This window comes from Corapipo altera, unplaced genomic scaffold (assembly GCF_003945725.1).
Source record: "Corapipo altera isolate COAL_440 unplaced genomic scaffold, ASM394572v1 175, whole genome shotgun sequence".
NCBI lineage: Eukaryota > Metazoa > Chordata > Aves > Passeriformes > Pipridae > Corapipo > Corapipo altera.
The window spans coordinates 2,865,825-2,886,313 of record NW_020884942.1 but is presented as its reverse complement, the minus strand read 5'-3'; the positions used below and the strand labels follow the sequence as shown (position 1 = coordinate 2,886,313).

General features: G+C 44.4%; 1 protein-coding gene across 2 annotated transcripts in view; it reads left to right on the top strand.

Annotated features, from left to right (window-relative positions):
- Window positions 1-20,489, top strand: part of GPC1 (glypican 1) — a 202,872-nt gene that overhangs the window by 39,382 nt on the left and 143,001 nt on the right. Inside the window, exon 1 of one of the 2 annotated variants that reach the window (XM_027661855.1) lies at window positions 13,367-13,463. The exons of the other annotated variant lie outside the window; for it this stretch is intronic. The gene's annotated coding sequence lies outside the window, so the exon portion shown is untranslated. Of the gene's footprint in view, window positions 1-13,366; window positions 13,464-20,489 lie in introns of those variants that run through there. 2 annotated transcript variants of the gene reach the window in all.

The window sequence follows — 20,489 nt, the reverse complement described above, 5'->3', positions numbered from 1 at the left end:
CTCTTTCTGGTAGTTGCAAGAAGTGAAGTGTTCCTCCAGTCTTCAGGTATAACAAGTAGCATGATAAGAATGACATTCATCATTCAACTGGATGAGATTTTGAAAACACCTCTATTTTTAATAGGTTTTGCAAGCAAGCTTTCATGAGGGCTGAGAGGAAGGAGAAGGGGGATAAGCAAGCTAAACTATCTCAAAACATGACTTTAAAGACTTTAAAGTACCAATACTTATTAATTCCTTTGGCGTGTATTAGAATAATATTAATCCTGATAAACTGAATTGGTATTAGTTCAGATGTCAGAAGCACTTCTACAGGCATTCAGCTGTAATTTAGCATCAATTAACTAGAACATTATTTAGAAGTGTTATTTTAATACATTAAATTTCCCAGTGTGTCCTCAGGCAGTTGCTAGAGCTACTGTGAGCTTCTCCTATCACTCTCTATTTTTCTTTCTAGCTGTAGCTCCTACTCTCCTTTATTTTACAGTGTGTGCTTCCCACAGCCGCAGAATTCCTCAGGGTGGTTGGCAGGGTGGTCTCCTGCTGCTTAACCTAATTTAGTTGCAGGAAGCTGCTGCAAGGGACAGTCCTGCCTCTTTCCACACCCCTTCCTGGTATTCTTTTTCCTTCTTTGTTGACAGCTAACACTTCCAGAGGTAAGGTTTTTAAACTTAGAGAGCAATTTTTTGACAATTTTGTGACCTTGAAAATATCCTCTAGACCACGTAGCTGTTGATCAGTGCAGTGCCATGCTACAGGTTGTGTAGCCAGCACCCGGGAATCTGAGATTTGTTCCTGTCCCTGCTCACAGCAGTGTGGAGATCCTCACTGGAATGGTGGCAGCTCTGTAGCTGTCTGAGCACCTTGCTGTAAGGGACTGCATGGCCTTGTCACAGTGCTGTGACAAAAGAGCTACTTGTTCCGAAGCTGGCAGGGGAATGCCTGTGCCTCCAACTGCAAAACAGACGTGGTGATTGCTCATTTTATCTCTCTGTTCTTGGGGAATGCCCTGAAAACAGCTTCTGCCTCCAAAGATTGACTCTTATGATGTAGATGGAAAATGCCCAGTACAGCAAAGCATTTCTACAGTATTTCTATAGTGCAAATAGAGGAGTCTGATACTGGAAACTGGAACAACCTTTTCCCCTGTATAATGTGTATGAGGTGTCCTATGGTCAGTCACTGCTGTGGAGTAGGAGTAGTCCACTGTTTTGCATGGGGGAGTTTGGGAAGTGTTAGTAGGTGTTTTCATCTGAAGAGGAAATATCTGCTGCCTTGCTCTTTCCCCACAGGGTGTAGGGGCCCTACCAGCTGATGTGTGGGGGAGCGGGGCCGGGATGTGCTGCAGAGGGCAAAGAGCCCTGCAGGCGCCTGCCCTGGCACTTGAGTCTGTTTTCATGGGCTTCCCAAGGAGCCCAAAGAACAACTCCTGCTGCCTCTGGCAGCTCCCACCCAGTGAGCTGCATTTCAGCTCACGTGCAGCATGTCAAGACAGGCAACATTCCCATTTGTAAAACGTGCTATTAACAAATGCTTTCTTTAGCCCCTGCCTCCAGTTTGCTATTCCCGTTCACTCCCTGTGGAAGACAAATTTGTGTGTCCTCTGCCAATGACCTTAAGGGTCTACATTAGTGCCTGCAGGAGGCAGGGAAATGGCTCTGTGGAAGCAGCAGCCTTTGGGTCTGGCTCTTCCTCATGGGGACAAACCTCTCTCTGTTTCACTTGTCTGTAGCAGTATTTCTGCTTGCATTGTTCATGATACAGAGACGCTTATTTGAGACTCGAAGAGTTTTATAGTATATCTTCCCCCAGCTTTATGATCATTGCAGTCTTCTGTGCTCCCTCTGGGTCTGCCAGCCAAAGGCCAGAAGCAGGGCTAGGCTGGCAGAGGAGGTAATAACTCTTGTTAAAACCAGCTGATAAGCTGGGACAATGTAGGTCCTAGCCCTTTCTTTGGATAGAAAGCAGGAGCTCCTCCAATACCCTCAGTGTTTCTACAGTTACTACAGTAAACAGTTTTTCTGCAGACCAGCAGAGGCTTGAGTGTGAGCAGATCCTGCCAAATCATCAAATTCAAAATTATTGAAGCATATGGCAATCGCTGCCAAAATCTCCTGAGTTCATAGAACCACCAAAGTCACTGAATTCAGACATATCCTGTACTGCAATATATTGTAGTTTTTGAACCCGATGCTTTTGAGAGACTGGAGTGGATTTTAGCAAAACTGAAGAACTCTGAAGTCACTTGTAGAGCATGGAAATAACCATTTGCTAATCAAACATCACCAAACATCCACACTATCTTAATCCGAATAAACCTCACAGGAGACCAATGAAACAAATCTGTAAAGGAAAATTTATAACTCCACTAAGTCTCTGAGTTTTAGTTGCAGTAAAGATGATGGGGTTCATATCACAATAGGATTTTCCCCCCACACTCCCCAGTTTCCTCCTTCATCCTGGATATACTGGCAGTAATTGTGGGTCTCTCTCTTCCTCCTTCTCCTGTTCCACAAGCACTTTTCTCTTAAACTAGATCAGAGTAAGTAGCATTCTTAATCTGTACTTAGCTTAATTTATGGCTTCAGTTTCAGACCGTAAGAAAGACCTGTGACTGTGAAGTTCATCATTTTCCATCAGTCTGATAATGTACTTCTCCCTACAGTGTATTCCTGCATTTAGTTATGTTTCACTTAGGGCCAGTGTTATGATTTTTTTATGCTATATTTTTTTCCTTTTAAGCAATCAGAATTATTTAAAGTATTTTGTAAGTCTCCTTTAACAAAGTAGATATGATTGGTATGTCTTGGTATTTTTGTTCACTTTTCCCCCCCTGTCTGTCCCTGTACAAGAACATCAATTCTGTTGGACAGTGGTTAACCTCAGGGCTGTTCATCAGGCTGGGACTTTGATTTGCCATCTGGCTCATGCATTTGACTGTGCTTTCTGCACAGTGATGTGGCCTCAGATGCCTTAAAAATGATGGCCTTTTGTGTTGTTTTGCATGGAAATCTAATTAGTTGTTTACTGATTAAACCGCTGTGTGCAATCTAATGTGTTTTCTTTATGCACTTCTCCTTGGCTTTCATACAGGCTTCTGTGATGTGTTTGCTGAAGTATTTTAGGTTTCTTTTTGTAGCCCAGCAGTGTCCCCTGTCAGTTTTGTCAAACCCCCATCTTCCTGCTCTTGGACTTGCATAGTCAGACCAAGCTGACATCACACCTTGTGAAGATTTCACCTCAGTAAGAACAGTCATTACCTTTCATCTTTTGTCTTTATGAAGATCAAAGAGCTGCAAGTCCCAGCGAGTGAGGTTTGGTTCAAGGTTCCCATAAAGCCAAATTGGCAAGTCCGATTGGCTTTCCTTTGCCAGTTGTGTCAGGAATCTTCTTGGCCATCCAACCTGAGCAGCCACTGCTGTTTGGCTGACTCCTTTGGACACAGCTGCCTGTGGGCTTCTTGCTGGTGCCTGTAGGTGCTAGGGCAGGAGCTGCCAGTATAACTGCTGCTTTCTGAGGATAGAAAATTCATATAGCGAAACCCTGGGAGCTGACATTAGTGCTGAGATCCCCTGTGAGAGCCACTACCCAGACTGTAGCCATTGGTTATGGCTTTCAGAAATCCTGAAGTAGCTCAAGTGATCAAGAGGTCAAATCGTGGCATTTAAGAGGGCAGCATGTGTGAGAAAATCAGTCTTATATAAATGTCACTACCTAAGGCACGGGGTGCAGATTTAAGGGATTTCCTAGTTTTATTGTTTGAAAGCGGAATTGATCTCTTGTTCAATTTGTGATAGTTGTAGTCAGTTGAGATGCTATTTATTTATTTTGACATTGGACACAGGCTATACTGCAATACTCCCTGGAGACATTCAGCTGTCTCTTTTGTTCTACTCAGGTTTGGATATTGCTGTCACCGTGGTTTCTGAGTACCTTCTGACCACGTGTTAAGAAATACGATTTAACATATGTCTCATTTAATGTCTTCTCTGGTCCTTCGGGATGAAACAGGTTTGGATATATTTTGCTAGTTAAGCTTATTTTTTTTAATTTCTCATTTTTAATGAGCTACAGATGTTGCCATTTAAGGCAGTAAAATTTGACCAGGTGCCTCAACAATGTCAGCCTTTGCTGTGCATTTGGAGAATTGCTGTTCCTAAGAGTTCATCCCAAAGCATGCTGAATATCCACAACTCCTTAACTTCAAAAAGAAACAGTGGGTGCTTGACAGCTCTCAAATTCAGTACCCAAACTTTACACCACCCCACAGCCAATTTGATGAGATGCTTTCATTATGCAACATGCATGATATGTAAAACTCTTGTTTTTCTAAGGGTTTGTTGCAGTTCATTGAGATGAAACCAGCTGTGAATTTGTACCTTTGAAGGACCCGTGAGGATGTCTATTCTATAAATCAAACCTAGTAGAGTTGTACTTTCCTTGTTTTGTAAACAGTGCTGTAACAAGGACTGCATCTTGAAAATGCTTGGGAAGAGGAGGTGTGTTGTGATCCTGTGCATGTCTCAGTTCAGTTGTATGCCTATGTTGTCTTATTTACAACAGCCCAACAGCTTTTAAAGTTCAATTGTTAGAGCTTTTGCAAACAGAAACAGGCATAAACTCTGCCCAGCCCAGTCAATGATGTTTTCCCTCAGCCTTTTGTAGTAGAGATTGCAGAGTCCGAAGTTATGTTTCAACTGCTTACACTATAATGTCAGGATAGATGATATCAGGAGAAAATAATCTCTTCCTGATAAAATTTGCTGCCTCATTAATACTCAGCTTGAAATAGATGATTACAGGGAACTGTGCAGGTCTCAGCTTTGTGTTTGAGTATGCCTGTAATCAGATGTCTTTGTTGAGGGAGAGATCTTGAGTGGGTGCAGGTTGCTCCACCTCTTGTTGGCTATTGCAGTATGGTGGGTTGCAACTTTTTAATTTAAATAGGATCACTGAGCTGTTGGCTATCTGTGGTTATTCTTGCACCAGCTGAGTGTAATCCTTGTTACAGAGCCAATAGTACTGCCATGTCTTCTCTGAAAGCACCCCTGGACAGGCATTGTCACTTACTGAGGAAATACGTGATGGTTTCCCCCAGCTCACCCACAGTGAGCCCCTGGGATTCAGCTGCTGGCAGGGTGGGCAGCCAGGAGGGGGCTGTGTGGAGGGAGAGCTGCCAGAGGGAGCAGCACGGACTTGCAGGGTGCTGGGATGAAAGTGTGTGGGGGTGTTTAGGCAAGGCTCTTAGTTAAGGACTTGCTTGGTGTTGCTGAAGAAAGGAGAAGGGGATTTGATGAGAAACAAACAGGGCAGGACAACACCAACAATGATGGCCAGATGCAATACAGTGATGGGGAGTCAATTTATGTCTTGGTTATGATGCAAAGTCTTGAATGTTTTCTCTGGACTGTGTAGCTATGTAAACAGACTGTAAAGTTTCTCTAGAGGCAGCTTAGTTCCAGTGTGTGTTTGATGCTTACTCATGGAACGCACCAGGAAGATGCTGAATTTCCATCAGTCGTGATGACTTTCCTTTTGATTTGTGAACTAGATCAGAGTCATGATGTAAAGGTCTTGAAGATGACAGCTGATACTTAGAGGGGTCTGGATGGCCACTAGATCTGTACCTACTGGAGTACTTCTCTGAGCCCATCACTTACACAGAATTTAACTGAAAACTGAGCTGTGGGGTGGAGAAATGCTCTTCACTCACTTCACAGAAATGAAGCACAGACAAGACTCTGTAGGGGAAGGTTTTATAATTAAATAGCTGGGACTTATCTCCTGCTGTCATTACATAAATTAGCTTATGTTTTGAACATCTCAAATGACTTGCAGCTATTAGGTAGAAATCCCTTCCCTGGAGCTTGGACTTGTACCTTTTTGTCCTTAAGGTATCTCTTTAAATGCATTAGTACATCAGCTAAACAGATACTATCTGTGGGACTGTGCAGCCACAGAGAGCTCTGCCTTTTCTTCTCTTCAGGGGTCTGGGAGAGCTCACCAGTGTAGGAACTGCAGTGACTTTATGTTTATGGCAAAAATTCCTCTCTGCACAACCTAGAAGTGGATTCAGAGACGCTTGCTGTAAAAATGGAAGTGCAGGAGGGAGGAGAATGACTAATTAATTATCTATGTGCCTGGGAGACCAGCACTGACACAAAGTTGTCCCAGACATGGGAGGAACTTGCAGCACCTCCTCGGATACGGTTGGTATCAGTTACCCATTGTCCCACCAGTGCTGTTGGCTGTGCACATGCTGGAGTGCTGCAGAAACCGTGCATTCCACATCAGATCATTCAGTTGGAGTATCCTGGCTTGCTTTCTTTTCAATCAGTGTGTTTTAATGGCTCGAACATGGATGTCTCCTGTTTGAGACGATTTACAATGTGTACGCTGCAAGTTGGTTCAGTTTAGTATTGCTGGCTACGGATATGCTGAAGGAGGCTGTGTCTTTATTTTTTCAAAGAATGTGCTCGAGAGCATGGACTTCTACCAGTTTGATTGTTTATTGTTTTTTCTCCTCCCTTTTAGTTTGGATTTCTGATTTAGATGATATAAAAAGATATCACCTCAGATATAATTAAAATATGTTTTGTTTTGGAGAGGTCATGAAGTGCTGTTTCCTAATGTGGCAGTACTGTTATTAGGCAAAATTCCTGTTGCAGGTGCCTTGTTAAGGAGGTCCTCCTTGTAAGAGAAAAGAGTAGTCGGGGAAGAGTACTGGGTTTTACATAAAGCGGCAATATTCATGTTCCTGGAGGCTGGCAGAGCACAAGGCACGAGCAGTCCAGATTTATATATGTGCTTCTCTGTGACCCTGATAGCCTTGTCGCAGCCATGCTGTGGCTGGGATCTGAGCGGGAAATTCTTGCACTCTGCTCTATATATAGATAGAGCACTGATAAATTATGAGGTTTCATCACAGGCCTGATGATAGGGAGCATTTCGTTGCCAAGAGGGGGGCCTTGTGAGAAGTTTGACTCCAATTAAAAAACACAACTTCACACAATAGAAAACATAACCTCTTCATGATAAAGAGGAAGAGACAAAAGATACAACCCAAAGCACTGAACTCTGGAAGGCATGTACAAAAGGTATGTATAAACCATACAGTGTTTTGTTGTTTGAGTTGTTTTTCAGTAATTTTTAAAGATCTTGTGGTTGAGTGCTCTAGTTGTTTTCAGGGTCTTAAAGGGGTGCTTTGTTTTTTAAGTTTTGGGTTTTTTTCTTGGGACCAGCCTTTCTGAAACACCTGACTATGTAAAGACACCTCTTGGTGCTCTCTACTGGACTCATTCCAGGAAAACAGCCGAGGAACGAACAGAGCTAAGCAGGAGGACAGATTCAGGCTTTGGTTCAGGTGCACTTTGCCTCCTGCCCCACTTGGGGACATGGTTTAGTGGTGAACATGGTGATGCTGGGTTAACAGGTGGAGTTGATAACATAGAGGTCTTTTCCAACACTGATGATTCTATGAATCTGTTTCAGATGCTGATGCTGTAGTGCCTGAGAAGTGACGTGTCAGTGTGACGGGGACACTGTCCCTTCAAGCACAAATGTGTCACCGTGGCCATTGTACTATGCAGGCACATGGCCATCATCTTACCTTAGAGGAACCCACCTAGTGGGGTGGTGGGCAGCTGGTCTGAGCTGTTTGTACTCACATCTGTTAGTCCTGCCTGATTTTCTGCAAGATCTAATATGAAACAGAGCAGTTTGGTGTCCTTTTGAAGAATTGGCTAAAAACATTCCCCTATGGCGTCTCTTGTTGATTGTCTCTATTTACTGAATAGAGAAATTCTCATTATATTCCTTTGGTTTTGATCACTGCAATCAAATGAGGATAATTTTAAAAAGAAAGAGCAGTATTATGCACTGCTGAACAAATAATGAAAGACTACTAGATGGGAATAATGGGTGGTAGGAGAGAGAAATTTTTGAAAAAAAACTGGATTCAGGAACTAAGTAGATTTAATGAAAGCTATCTTTCAGAACTCTCTGACACAGCTTTAAATAAGTCTTCATCTGGCATGTGAAGTAAGCAAGAATGTAAAAGCCCATATAGAAATTGAATTGGACTTTCAGATTGTGTGCCTAGATGTGACATTCTTCCTTCATTCATCCAGACTTCCCTTTATTTCTGTGTGATCTTACTGTGAATGCTGCTGAAGTGGGATCTGCCCACACAGCATATTGCAGCTTCAGTGCTGAAGGCAGTATCAGCATCCATCCACTTTCATATCTGAATTTGGTTGGAGGGTGGGGGAATCCCTTCCCTTTTGGATAGCAGATGTCAGTCTCCTACTCTCCCACAGCTCCCAGAAGTGAACTCTGCCTGACTCCTGTTGGAGTATAACATGAAGAAAAGGATCTCCCTTGCAAGCACAGGATGATAAATAAATGTAAGACCTTAAACAAACTCCCTTGAACAGCATTAGCCAGATCTCTACTTGCTGGGTAACAAATGCCAGATCAGGTTTCCCTGTCTCTTCTCGTGTTTTACACTCAGTTACAACACCTTTGAAATAAGTGCTTTGGTCAAGAGCAGCTCACGCTTCTGTCTTCAGCTGAAGAGTTCCTTGGCTCTGAGCAGGATTTGGCAGAGTATGTTCAGGGCACAGACGATGGAGACCACTGTCCTTACTGATCCAGAGCTAAGGAGTGGGGGGACAACTTCAAGCAGTTAGTAGTGCAGTGTAGGGGGGGCTGTGTAAGGACCTGGACGCTGAGAGATGGGGATCAAGGATGTAGTGGAGGCCTTTTTCAAGTGCTTGGCTTCAAATTATCTTCCTCCCTGGGTACCTGGAACCCACAGGACACTGCTGGGATAGCAGTGGGTTTTAAACTGCTGCTGGTTGCTGAGGTGCATGTGCTCTCTTGGGCAGTGGGTCGTACTTTGGGAAGGAGGACAACCTCTGTGAATGAGGGGAGAGAGCAAGCTGCAGGCCAGGATAAATATTTGAGTACTGGCCACCTGCCTCACCTGTCATCTTCCCCTGCCGCCTGGCTGATCCCAGCGCTGGGCCAGTGCCTCCCTCTTGCCACAGGGACTGCAAGTACCTCTTGACATCACTCCTGGAGCCAGCAGTCCAGGGCAAAACCCCTGTTCCCAGTGATGGGTCTGTCTAAGAGATGGCCCTCCATGGGGTTCTGCGGGAAGGGCAGGGGTGATGGGAGCGGCTGGGAGCAGATGTGTAGCCTCTGCAGGCAGCAGTGACCACCAGGACATGGGTGGAAAAGTCCTGTGACGCACTGTAACAAAAATGTGTCTCAACACTGGCTGTGGCAGGACCTTTGCCCAGCTGCCTTTGGGCACAGGGGATTCCCTGGGATTGATGTGCCAGGCTGCAACAGCCCTCATGTGCTGCCATTGACTGTGAGTGCCAGGTAGGTGTGGCATGGCCATGAGGTGTAACGGGTTGTAGTCCCTGATGGGTCTGTTGGCAGTCTGGGAACCACTGGCTTGTTTGATAATTTCACCTCCCCCCAGAGACAGCTGACTTTGGAAAGGAGAGCAGACACTGAGAGTTGTAGTGGCCCCAGTAGCACGTGCAAGCCAGAGCTCACGCCAGGGCAGTGAACTCATGATGGGTGCTGACCTCCAACATTTCAAGAGAACAGAAACTTCTGAATTAGCTGTTGCTGTCATGGCTTTGCTCAGAACATCATGCTACAGTCCCACAAGCTTAATTTTGGTTTTGACCATTCCTAAAGGGTTGCCACAGTCTGTGTCTGGAACACAGAGTGTTTGTGCTCACTGCTGTTGTGGTGATTGTGGGTGGCAGGGGTGCTGAGCTCTCCTCACTGACCCTCACTCAGCCCTTCTGGAGAGCTGGTATCCCCCTGGCCCTGTTCATGGCCTGAATCTGGCCTCATCTGGTGAGATGCCTGGAGCAGAGCTGAGCTGAGGCACCGCCTGGTTCTGCCTCACCTATTGTGTCAGATTCAGTTTGCTCGCCCTTGTGCTTTCCCCCAAAGCCAGATGACACTGTGCCTTCATTGTGCAGGTCTGTCAGGAAAAGGTCCTCTCCTCTGTGAGAGAAAAGGAGTTTATGCTCTTTTGTCAATGGGCTAATGCAGCCTGATGAAAAGAGCCATGTCCCCACTGCCCTGTGGGAGCACTGCCCAGCACAGGCTCTGAGAGCTTTCAAGTCTCCTGCACTTGCCCTCAGAAAAACCCTATCAGCATTTTGGGAGACTCATTAATGCTCCTCCAGCCTTGCTATGATTTATAAGCTGTTTTGTGGGTGCAAAATTGCAGATGGCCACATATTATAACTATGCCAGGAATGGTGATGTGTTTTCTGGAATTGCCTCTGGCTCCAGCATTGAATGGAAACCCTCAAAGTGCTGTGGGCTAGTTCAAAGAGACAGGGTTAAGCAGACAGGCATCACTCCCCAGTGGGCCGCTTACATGAGGACCTCGCTGGCCCAGGCAGATTTGCCCCTTCCCTCCCAAGGGGCTGGCTGCATCTTAGAAGACAAACTGTCTGCCCTGCAAAATCAAAAGGAAAAGGCAGAATTCATACCTGCAGGGTTTGGGGGTGAGGTTGGGTTTCCCCCCGCCCTTGTAAAAAAATCATGCCCCAAAGTGGTGAAGTTCTGCATTTGCTGGGTTAAATTACCTGTGATCTTAAAGACTTGAAGTTTTAAAAATTAAATTCTAGCAGCAATTGATGTGGCAGATGTAGTCTCTTCAAATAAGAGATGATGAAAAGTAAAGAAGGATGAATAGATTATTGTTTTTATTAAAGATATTATGGAGGAATAAATTCTTCTCATGAACAGGCTTTCTTAGCTTATTCCCATCCTCTCAATAAATCATTGCCACAGTGTCAGTTAATATTGTTTGGGGATCTTGCTCCGGAATGTTTTAGATTGGAAGAAAGAAATTCGTATCACAAAACAAATGGTCTCTGTGATCACCATAAAGGTTACTGTAGTTTACAGAAAGTAAAATATTTACCATCTGATTCACATAATAGGTAAGATAAAGATTGAATGCTAAGGTGGGGAGAATAGCCCGAGGGCACAAGCCACTCCTACCAATACCAGCCAGGATTAATGAACGGCTTTCACTCCTACTCGGTTTTCTTTGCTTTGTACTTGAAAGTCTTTGCTGCATTAACTTCAGACTGTAATTAGATTGACTGGAAAACCGAATTATGTGCAAAGAATTGCTCAGATCACAATTGAGGTGCATGAGCTTTATTTGTCCACCCTAAGCATGTGTCACCTTCAACAAGCAGCAAAATATTTCCAGCATTTAATAAAATAAAAGGAAGACGCATCTTAGGAAGTTGGGTATAAAGACACAACAGTATTAGTCTGGAGAAGGAAGGAGTATCCTGGCTTCTTCAGCATGACAATCTTAAATGAATGGCTTTGACAAGAGTTCTTGAGTGGCAGCATCATTCAAAGAATAGTGTTTACCTACCTGAAGTTGGAGCACTTGCCATGGGATGAATAGAGTTCATTGAACATTGTTCTTTGAACTTAATTAAGCATCAGAAACCCCACTTTCTAGGCTTGTAAGAACAGAGGTTTTGATGATCATCTCGGTTTCCTTTTAATGTGTGTATTTTTTATCTTTTATATTTGATTGAATGCTCTCATAGTTTTAATGCAGAGTGTGATAGTGCTGGTAGACAAATGTGTAGAGTCTGAGCAGCTCTGGCACTGTCATTAAAGGTATCTGATGTTGCTCAGCAGCTCAGGAAGGTGTACCCATAATGCAAGTGTTCTGGAAACTTGGGAGATACCTCTAAGCACCAAACTTTAGTGCTGAAGTACCACGGGCTCTGGGGAAAGGAATGGAGTTTGAGGTAACTGAACTAAATATCCGGAGCAGTCTATCCTGCAAGCCCCACTCCCTAGGGAAGCTTTGCCCACAAGTAATCCAATTTCAGTTTGAAATGAGCTTGAGTCAGCTGCAGAGCTGTAGTTTGCCCTGGCTTTTCTCTGGCAGCAAACAGGAGGGGGACCACCAACCTTTTAAGCCCATACTGCACATTCCCCATTCTGCCAGCACTACAACTAGTTGAAGTGAGAAATGATTTACTGAAAAAAAACCTGTTTTGTGAGGTAAGTTGTCAAAGGGGAAGTTGAAAAATAGGTTTTATCCGTTGTTTTGCTTGTGGTGGGATAACATGGAGGCAGGTCCTGGTGCTGATCCTTTACGGTGTCTCTCTGTCAGCAGCACTGTAATGCCAGCACAACTATGGACTTGGGCTGAGGCCTCTGACAAGATCTGAAAAATAAGAGCAAGAATTTTACAACTGAATAAAATGTGAAGTCTATAAATTTAACGGGCCTTGCATTTTGAATTACAATGGAATAAATTTTCCTCTTAAAAGGAGAAATTGTCTCACTTGTGACTTTCTTCAGTGTTTTACAAGGTTATGAAGGAAACTTCTAAGCATGTTTTGGCAGTTCACATTCTGTGGTCTCTATTCAGAAGATATTTTTTAATTTCCCTCTACAGTTAAGTTTCTCTTGGGGCACCTCCCCTGGCTAAGTCTTTGTGTTAAGCAGCTAGAAAGTTGGCAGCATCCTTAAAACTTCAAATGCATTTGGAGCAAAGGCTTGTGTTAGGACATTTGAGTGCGATTAGATGTGAAACCAAGTTTGAATGACTTCTCTTGAGATCTGCTTACCTTCAGTTTCAGTGAGACAAGTTGTCCCCTGAAGAATTTCTCTTGCGTGTTCAGATGAGGTACCTGCAGGAGGAAGAATTAGTTTGGTGGTTGGAAGCCTGAGGTTAGCAGACATATCATATGTCACAGTGATTTATTTTTTTTTTTTAATAAAATGGGGGTGGAATGCAGGATCAAAATTGCCTCATGTCCTTTAACTTTGAAGTTAATGCTTTATTTTTGACTGCCATCACAAGTGCCCTTGTAATGAACTAACTGGTGGTGATGCTGGCAAGCATGTGCTCCCCAACCAAAGGCAGCGTTAGCGCTCTGTCCAAACTGGGGTCCAGGGAACCCAAGGTACATGGAACTGTGGCTCCCTAATGCAAATGTGCAACCTGGCCTTTGGGGCAACACAAAGACAGCATGCTCTGTAGGCATTGTGGATGTCTGTACTGAAGAAGGTGACAATGATGGTGTGTTTTGTAGTCCAGTAAGCACCAGCCACTCCTGTCCTCCAATGAGGAGGAGCAGGACATTGAATGCAGAGCAAGTGCGTGGTTTTGGGAGCTGCCACCTCTGGTGAGCCTCCCCACAGCACGGCTGTGAATAACCGCATTCACTTCTGCCGCTCGTGGGCTTGGGATTTCTTATTCTCTTTTGGTCTGAGTTCAAATATCAAAGGTCAACATAAGTTCGTGTTACTATTTTACCACAGAAGTGTTATATGGTTATTGAAAACTAAGAAGAAATACAGGGGAATAAGGTTCTTTTTAATACCTGGTTTCCTTTAAGGAGGCATCATTTGTTCTCAGAATGTCTCTGGTGAGTCTACAGCGATAGTTTTGGTCAGTATGCTCTCAGCCACTTTTATAAATCTTCTAGTCACTGTGCTTGCTAAGCTTTCCCACAATGTTAGTTTTTAGGGTTTGATTGATTTAACTCCTTTCCCTCTCCCTCTTCCTCTCTTTCTCCCTCCCCTCTCCTTTTTCTTTTCTGCCTTGTTTGCACTGTCACTCCTCTCTATGGTAAAGCAGAAATGGTGAAACTCTCATACAGCTCTGGTAATAAATTTTTAGTCTCTTATGAACTGCAGCAAAGTCAAAGGAATTAAAATAGATGTTGAGAGCAAACACCTGTTTTCTCAGGAGGCAGTAGTAATTTGCTCCATCCTCTAAGTCCTGTGCCATTGGGTGCCTGTGGAAATACTGGACTATTATGCCTATGTAATGTGATGAGTGTTAAAGGTTGAAAGAGAGTATCCATAGGTTTCTGGCTGGCCCTCAGCCACAAAATCTTCTTCACTTAAAGACACTCCACCCCTTTCCCCACCCAGCTGTGGTAGGAAGCCTCAGTCCCTTGCCTAAACATGAGTGTCATTGTGTGGCTTCTTTTGAGAGTGCTCTGCAAAGAGGAGTAATTGTGCAGAGAAGGGCTAAGCTCAAGTAGAGGAATGAACTGAGTGCTTCCTCTTAGTTCACCACCTGACATTGTGGACCTGAGCTGTGACCGGGGTTTTCTGACAACAATTAGTCAAGCCCTTCCCATAAACAACTCAAATAGTGCAGGAGACTTGATGAAAACAGAATGGAATAACAGTCAATGGGGAAAAACAGCAAAGGCCAAGAAATGAAAGGGGCACTAGAAGAGTGCTGAAGAGAACAGGAAAGATATGAGAAGAACAAGAGAAAATGAGGGCAGGATTAAAAGGAATGAAGAGGTGGGTAAGGACAGAAGTAGGAGAGGAGAAAAAGGTGTGAGCAGGGAAGTGTAAGAGTAAAACTATTGAAAGAAAAGCAGAGGAATGGGCAGAGACCTTACTCCATGTGTACTCAATGTGTGATGCTGTACAAGTAACATACCTAATGAGGCAGGCAGGCAAGTTGTGGCTTCCTGCAGGTATGTGCTGGTTCACAGCAGTGCCCATGGGTGAGACCCTCAAGCCTGCCTCAGCAGATAATGTGCTTTGTGGGAGCAGATCAGCACACAAACCAAATATCTGTGCTGTGAGTGTTTTGAGGGCTTTTAGCACCATCTGTTTCTGACCTGTATCAGGATCCTACCAGCACTGGGTGCACTTCTGGGGTCCTCCAGTGCACATCTCTGTTTAGTCTCAGCTGAAAGAAATCCCCTTCCTGTGCTGTGTGACTGCCATAACCTCATGATATAAAGCACAGTGGGTGGGGATGATGGGTAGATCATCTCTGAAAGCTGTTCTCCTTAGTTCAGTTGGACTAAGCAACTGGAATTAAGTCTGCAGGTGTTGGATTTAGCTTCATTTACATACCTCAGTAAATGTGGGGCAGACTTTAGGACCCTGAGTGTGCTGAGCTGACATACTGTTTGGTACTCACACCACTGTGCTAATGCAGGGTAGGTGGGGTTTCTCCATTGCAGGATCAAGGACCTGCTCTAGGAAGAGGTAAGTTAGGGACAGTGCTGAATGCCGAGCACCAGATATGACTGAGTAATGTGTAGAGTAAATGTGCTTACCCACAGGCTGGTGATTGAGCATGTAGATACAGGCTCAGAAGGTTCCAGTGTGGATTAGAGCCTCTCATATTAGATCTGAAATACCAATCCAAAATCAGCTCTCTTCAAGCTGGTGGACATTTAGCAGCTGTTCATATGCATACACTATTGCAGGCTGCATGAGTCTGCTTCTCTCTGTCACTCAAACCCAACAAAACCAAAAAGTAAAGAAAGAATTCGGGCTTTGACTAATACCAGCTTAGTCAGGTGAGGGAAGCTGGTCTAAAACTGGTGGACAGGTCTTTGGAAAATTACTTTCTTAATATTTGTAATGTGGCAGCATGTAAAGGTCCCAGTCACATATGCTTTATAAGGTTTATTTTTTCCCAAAGTGTTGGGGCTACATAATTCTAGAGCTCCTGGACCACTACTTTGGGAATGGATTTGCGTACAGCTACCCCCAAACATCTCCAGATGCGTTGCCCAGTCCCCCATGCATCAGTTTGACACAGGCTTATCTTAGGAAATAAATGTTTGAAAACAAACCAACAAATAACACTATTGTGTAAAAAATTCTCTGGAAGAAAGGTTTGTTTTTGTTTCTGTGGGTGTGAGCCAGGGATCAGAGGCAATAATATTCCCTATTATTTAACAGTATTAATTTTAAGAATTTCCCCAGTTCAGCTTGGTTTCTAGTCCTTATAGGTCACTGCTGTTGTTTTTCCATGGGGTTTTTTGCATTATTATGAGCAAGAAGCTAAGGTCCAATATCATGTGTTGGGTTTGTCCCAGCCTCTGCCAAACTCATTTCCTGTCCTGGTCATGACTTTCTTTTTTTTGAAGCTTATTGCAAGTCAGGTCACACAGTCCTGTCTTGTTTCTTTCTGATGGGCCAGAATAAATCTCTCCCAGACTGAGAGGTATAATGACTGCACCCAGCTCACTCATCACCTCTGCCTGATGAGTTCAGTAGTCAGGCAGGACAGCAGATCTCCAGTGCATATGGGATATTTGCTTCCTAGGTTCCCAGTGTGTTGATAGTAAGAGGCTGCATTTAAAACTGCCCTCTCAAGCTTCATGTCCCATTTCCTGTCAAAGTGCCCTTCTCCTGGGTTTATGAGCCCCTACCGGGTGTGAGGTGTTAGCTTAGCCTGTGGTTTGGCTGTTTATGCCAAGTACAGAGTGTCTGTGTGTACATGTGTGTATGTAGGAAAAGCACCTCCAGACTATTGACTGGCACTTCTGTGAGCCCCACTCTGCTCTTACCAGTGTTCCCCTGTATTTGTGGAATGGTGTGGAGGGTGAATTGGAGTCATCTCCAGTTGAGGAGATATAAAGCGGTAGAAGACCCACCTCACCTTGCACTAATTGGCCTTCACAGTGACTGACTTTATGGAGGGTCAGGGAGCAAATGGACAAGGTGATTACACATTTCACAGGCTTCAGAGCCAGGAATGATATCTGAAGACCTGCAGCCATATTGATTTGGAGCAAGTCAGTGCTGTCTTTTTAGCCCTGCTCCATCCCAGCTCTAACTAGCTGTCTGTTAGCATTGCTTTGGGGACACTATTGTGTTTCTGACATCTCAGCACTTCACTGCCCTGGTGCTCAGTCTAAATTTACTACTGCTGGTTGTTTTCATTGTATTTTGCTTCCTTATAAGACCTGCTATCTTTCTGAGCTGTTCTTGCCTTTCCTGTGAGCCAGCTCAGTTTCCATCTGGGATGTGCTGTAAGAAGGCAGCTCATGAGGTCTTGTCTGTGTTTTATGGATCACTCTTTCAGCACTGGTTTGATGAGTTGTGATGTTGGAGCCTGAAACCTGACAAGAGTTTGCTCTGATTAGCTGGCATTATGGCACGAGGTGCCACACTGAGCAGGGATGAGCTAGTGAAGATACACTATCACCCTTGCTGCATTTCTGCCTTTAATAAATAGTAGAGGGGCTGTTCACTGACAGCTATTTCGTGTTGTGCTGTGTGATAGACTGCAAACCACTCTGCTGGTGTCTGTCCCCTATTTATATAGGGCAAAGCAAACTGCTAAGAGCATTCTTTGATTGTTATGGTTCTGCAAATGAGCCTGTGAGGGAGTGCTACATCCCGTAATTGCTGGCATTTAGGTACCACCATCTTTTTCTCATCAGACTCACTGGCAGGCACAGCTTTAGTGAAAGCCTTCCTGCCTTGACAGCTCTCTGCTCTGTCCCTTGGAGAGGGAATATTCTTCAGCCATCAGCACAATCCTGCTGTCATGCTAAGGAGCAGCAAGCCCACAACACAGCTGACACTCCAGGAACTGTGCTTGGTTCCTGGCAAAATGCATCAAAAGGGAGGGAGACATTTATCTTGCTTTTTTCTATGGGTGTCTAAATATATATATATGTACTCAAAATACCAATGTAAGGGACTCTTTTCCCTAGCTAAAATCTAACTGCCTCTGGTCTGACATTCAAGAAGCTGTGCATTGCATCACTTGAAAAGTGCAGCTTGTGTTCAGGCACTCCAGACTCTGGTTTGAATCAGAACCAGACTGTTTTGACCACAAGTTTTGCAGTATAAGGGCTGTTCATCTGGGCCCAGTAAGTGCTCTGATTTATTGACCTCGCTCCAGTTCCTAGCAGACAGCCTCCCACATCACAGAAGTGCCCAGCTGGAGGTGTTACTGGGAGCCTCAGATGGGAAGTCTAGGAATGGATAAACCTGGAGACTCAGAGGCTTCTGGGCATCAGAAGCAGTCTCTTTGGATCAAGTTAAAGCAGAGCAGTGCAGAGAGTTCTGATTTGACTCTGCTTATGGTTTGTGTGTAACATGCTAATGTACTGTGAGTACAGATTTAAGGAAAAGATATTTTTTAAAGCAGTGACTACCATGTCAAATTTCACTATTCAAAACCTTTATTCCCAATATCATTCATCTCTCCTGCAGTTTTCTCAAGCAGGGCTCATGCCAGCCTTTGGTAACCTGAGTCGGACTCCCATCTGGAGGTCCTTCCTAAGCCTAGCACTGGACAGGGGAGATTGTGTTTTACATTCCCCCTTTGACTGGACACTGGAGGCTCTGTAGCAGCTCGTGAGTGCCAGCTCATTCCAGGAGAGAGGCTGCTGAAGCTAAACTTATTTTATCATTCTCTCAGTGGTGGAGTATTTTGCAGTCAAAAATTAGTTGTTTGGACTTTCCCTCCTTCTGTAAATTCCTCTATGGTCAGCTTTTCCATGTTGGGTAGCCAGCCTTATTTTCCAGACATGCATATAACAAATGGTCATCTCCTGAGGAGCTGGGGCTTGGTGCTCCCAGCACTCCCTGCAGCAGGGACTTGGGGGCACAGGGACAGTCTTTTAGTGCAGTGGGACTTTGCACAGAAAGTGTCCATGATGCCACACAGAGATTGGAGGAAAAGCGGCCCAGCCCTTTCCGCTTCATCTTTTCATTGTCAGCAAAACTAATTCCAGACTCCCGATAAATAAGTCTCAACTCTTTGTTCATCCTTCCCTTTTATTATTTTTTTAAGCAAATCTTAAGAAACATGCAGGCACCCACACAGATGCACAGAGTTAGATTTCAAGTCCTAACAGGAAATGTGTAATCTGCTTGAAGATTAAAGTGCCAAGTGCTTCTCTTAAGATTGGGAACCTGACACGGATGTGATTGTGAATTAGAGATTGCTTTGTGGTATCAGTGGGGGGAAAAAAAAGAATGTGAAACTAGAAGGGTATAGACTTGTTGAGTTCTGCAACCATCTTCAAACAGATGTAGGGAGCCTGGAGGTTTTGGATGTTAAGGGGATATATGGAAGTTAAGCCAGAGTGTTATAAGAACATATTTTTCACTTTTGTTAAGCTCTTGTGATAGGAGAAAAATACTAATTTTTGAGAAAATGTTGCTGAGTAGATGTCTGAACATGTGTCCTCAACACTGAAGGTTAAAGGTGTACTATGTAAGTTTTCAGAGAGAAATTCCCTACTGCTGTACTGCTTTTCTTGGGGGGAAAAATGAACCATTCCTACCCCTCAGAGCAGGGGTAGAAAGAGGTCTCCATCCTACTACAGGCAGAACTGCTGCTTTTTGAGGAACGGAGTGCAGTGCCTGCCAGATTATGCCAAGTTTACCCCTACTGCCAGAAGAAATTAAAAATAAACCTTGTCAAAAAGCACTCCAGCAGAGTAAAAGTTTTGTACCTGGCTTACAAAACTGGAAGCAAAGAAGCAAAGTGGAGAGACAGCAGATTAAGGTGCTCTCCGTGGTGACAGCTCTTCTCATCACTCCTGGATGCTGATCCCCAAAGCTGGATAATTGCCCGGCTGCCAGTACAACTGGAGCTCATGTTCTGCCACTGAATGTGGTTTTCCAGAGTAAGCAGCTCTCCGAGCTTACTGGGGCTGTTTCCTAACTATACCCTTAGTTCACAAAAAGTGTACAAATATCTTAAAAGTAACCCCTTTAACTTTTCTCCCTTCCTATTACTCAGATTAATGAAAAAATATACTTGGCTTTACAGTTTAGAAAAATGAAGTAGTTGTTGGTTTTCCTGAGACCAAAGCTAACTTTGGACTGCAGAGTCATTTCCCTGCTTTTCCTGTTGCCTTGAGAGCTGGATTTCCTTGCTGTGTAAATAGGCCATCAGTGCTCCTCTGAAGTGCATCACCTTTGCCAGGCTGCCTGTGATCTATATTAATAATTTCACAGAATCCTAGAATGGTTGAGATTAGGAGGAATCTCTGGAGGTATGTTGTCGAACCCCACTTCTCAAGCAGGAAGACCTAGAGTGTTCAGACAGCACCTCTTGTGTTTGGGTTTGTGCCCACTGCCTCTTGTCCTGCCCCTGGGTGCCTCTGGGAAGAGCCTGGCTCTGTCTTCTTTGCACCCTCCCCTCAGGTGTTTGTACGTGCTGGTGAGATCCCCCCAAGCCTCTCCTCCTCCAGCAGCAATGCCATGAGCCTGACTGCATCCTCCTTCCTGCCACCTAAGTAGACTCGGGTGGGCTTGATCGTCTTACTAATGACTTTGGATGAATTGGACCAAAACCTAACCCGACGCAATATAATTCTGTCATGTGGGAGAAGGGACACAGAAAAGGGAAGAAAAAGTCCTCCTTTGTTTTTATGTTGGATTCAGGTCTGGTCAAGAAAGCCTGGGGCTGAAAGGCCTGAGAGAATCCCTGCTTATATCGATGCTTTTGTACACCAGAGGCTTTTGCGCCCTTGCAGTCAGCTGTAGGGCTCTGGGGTAGTGCTCTTCCTTTTAACTAGGATGTTGCAGAAGCCCTTTTCTGCTGATCACCTACCCTTGCTGCAACACCTGCCCACCTGCCCCTGGCTGTTTGGGCACGCAGTGAATGCAGGTGTGTGCCTAACACGAGCACACGTGTGTGTGTGTGTGTG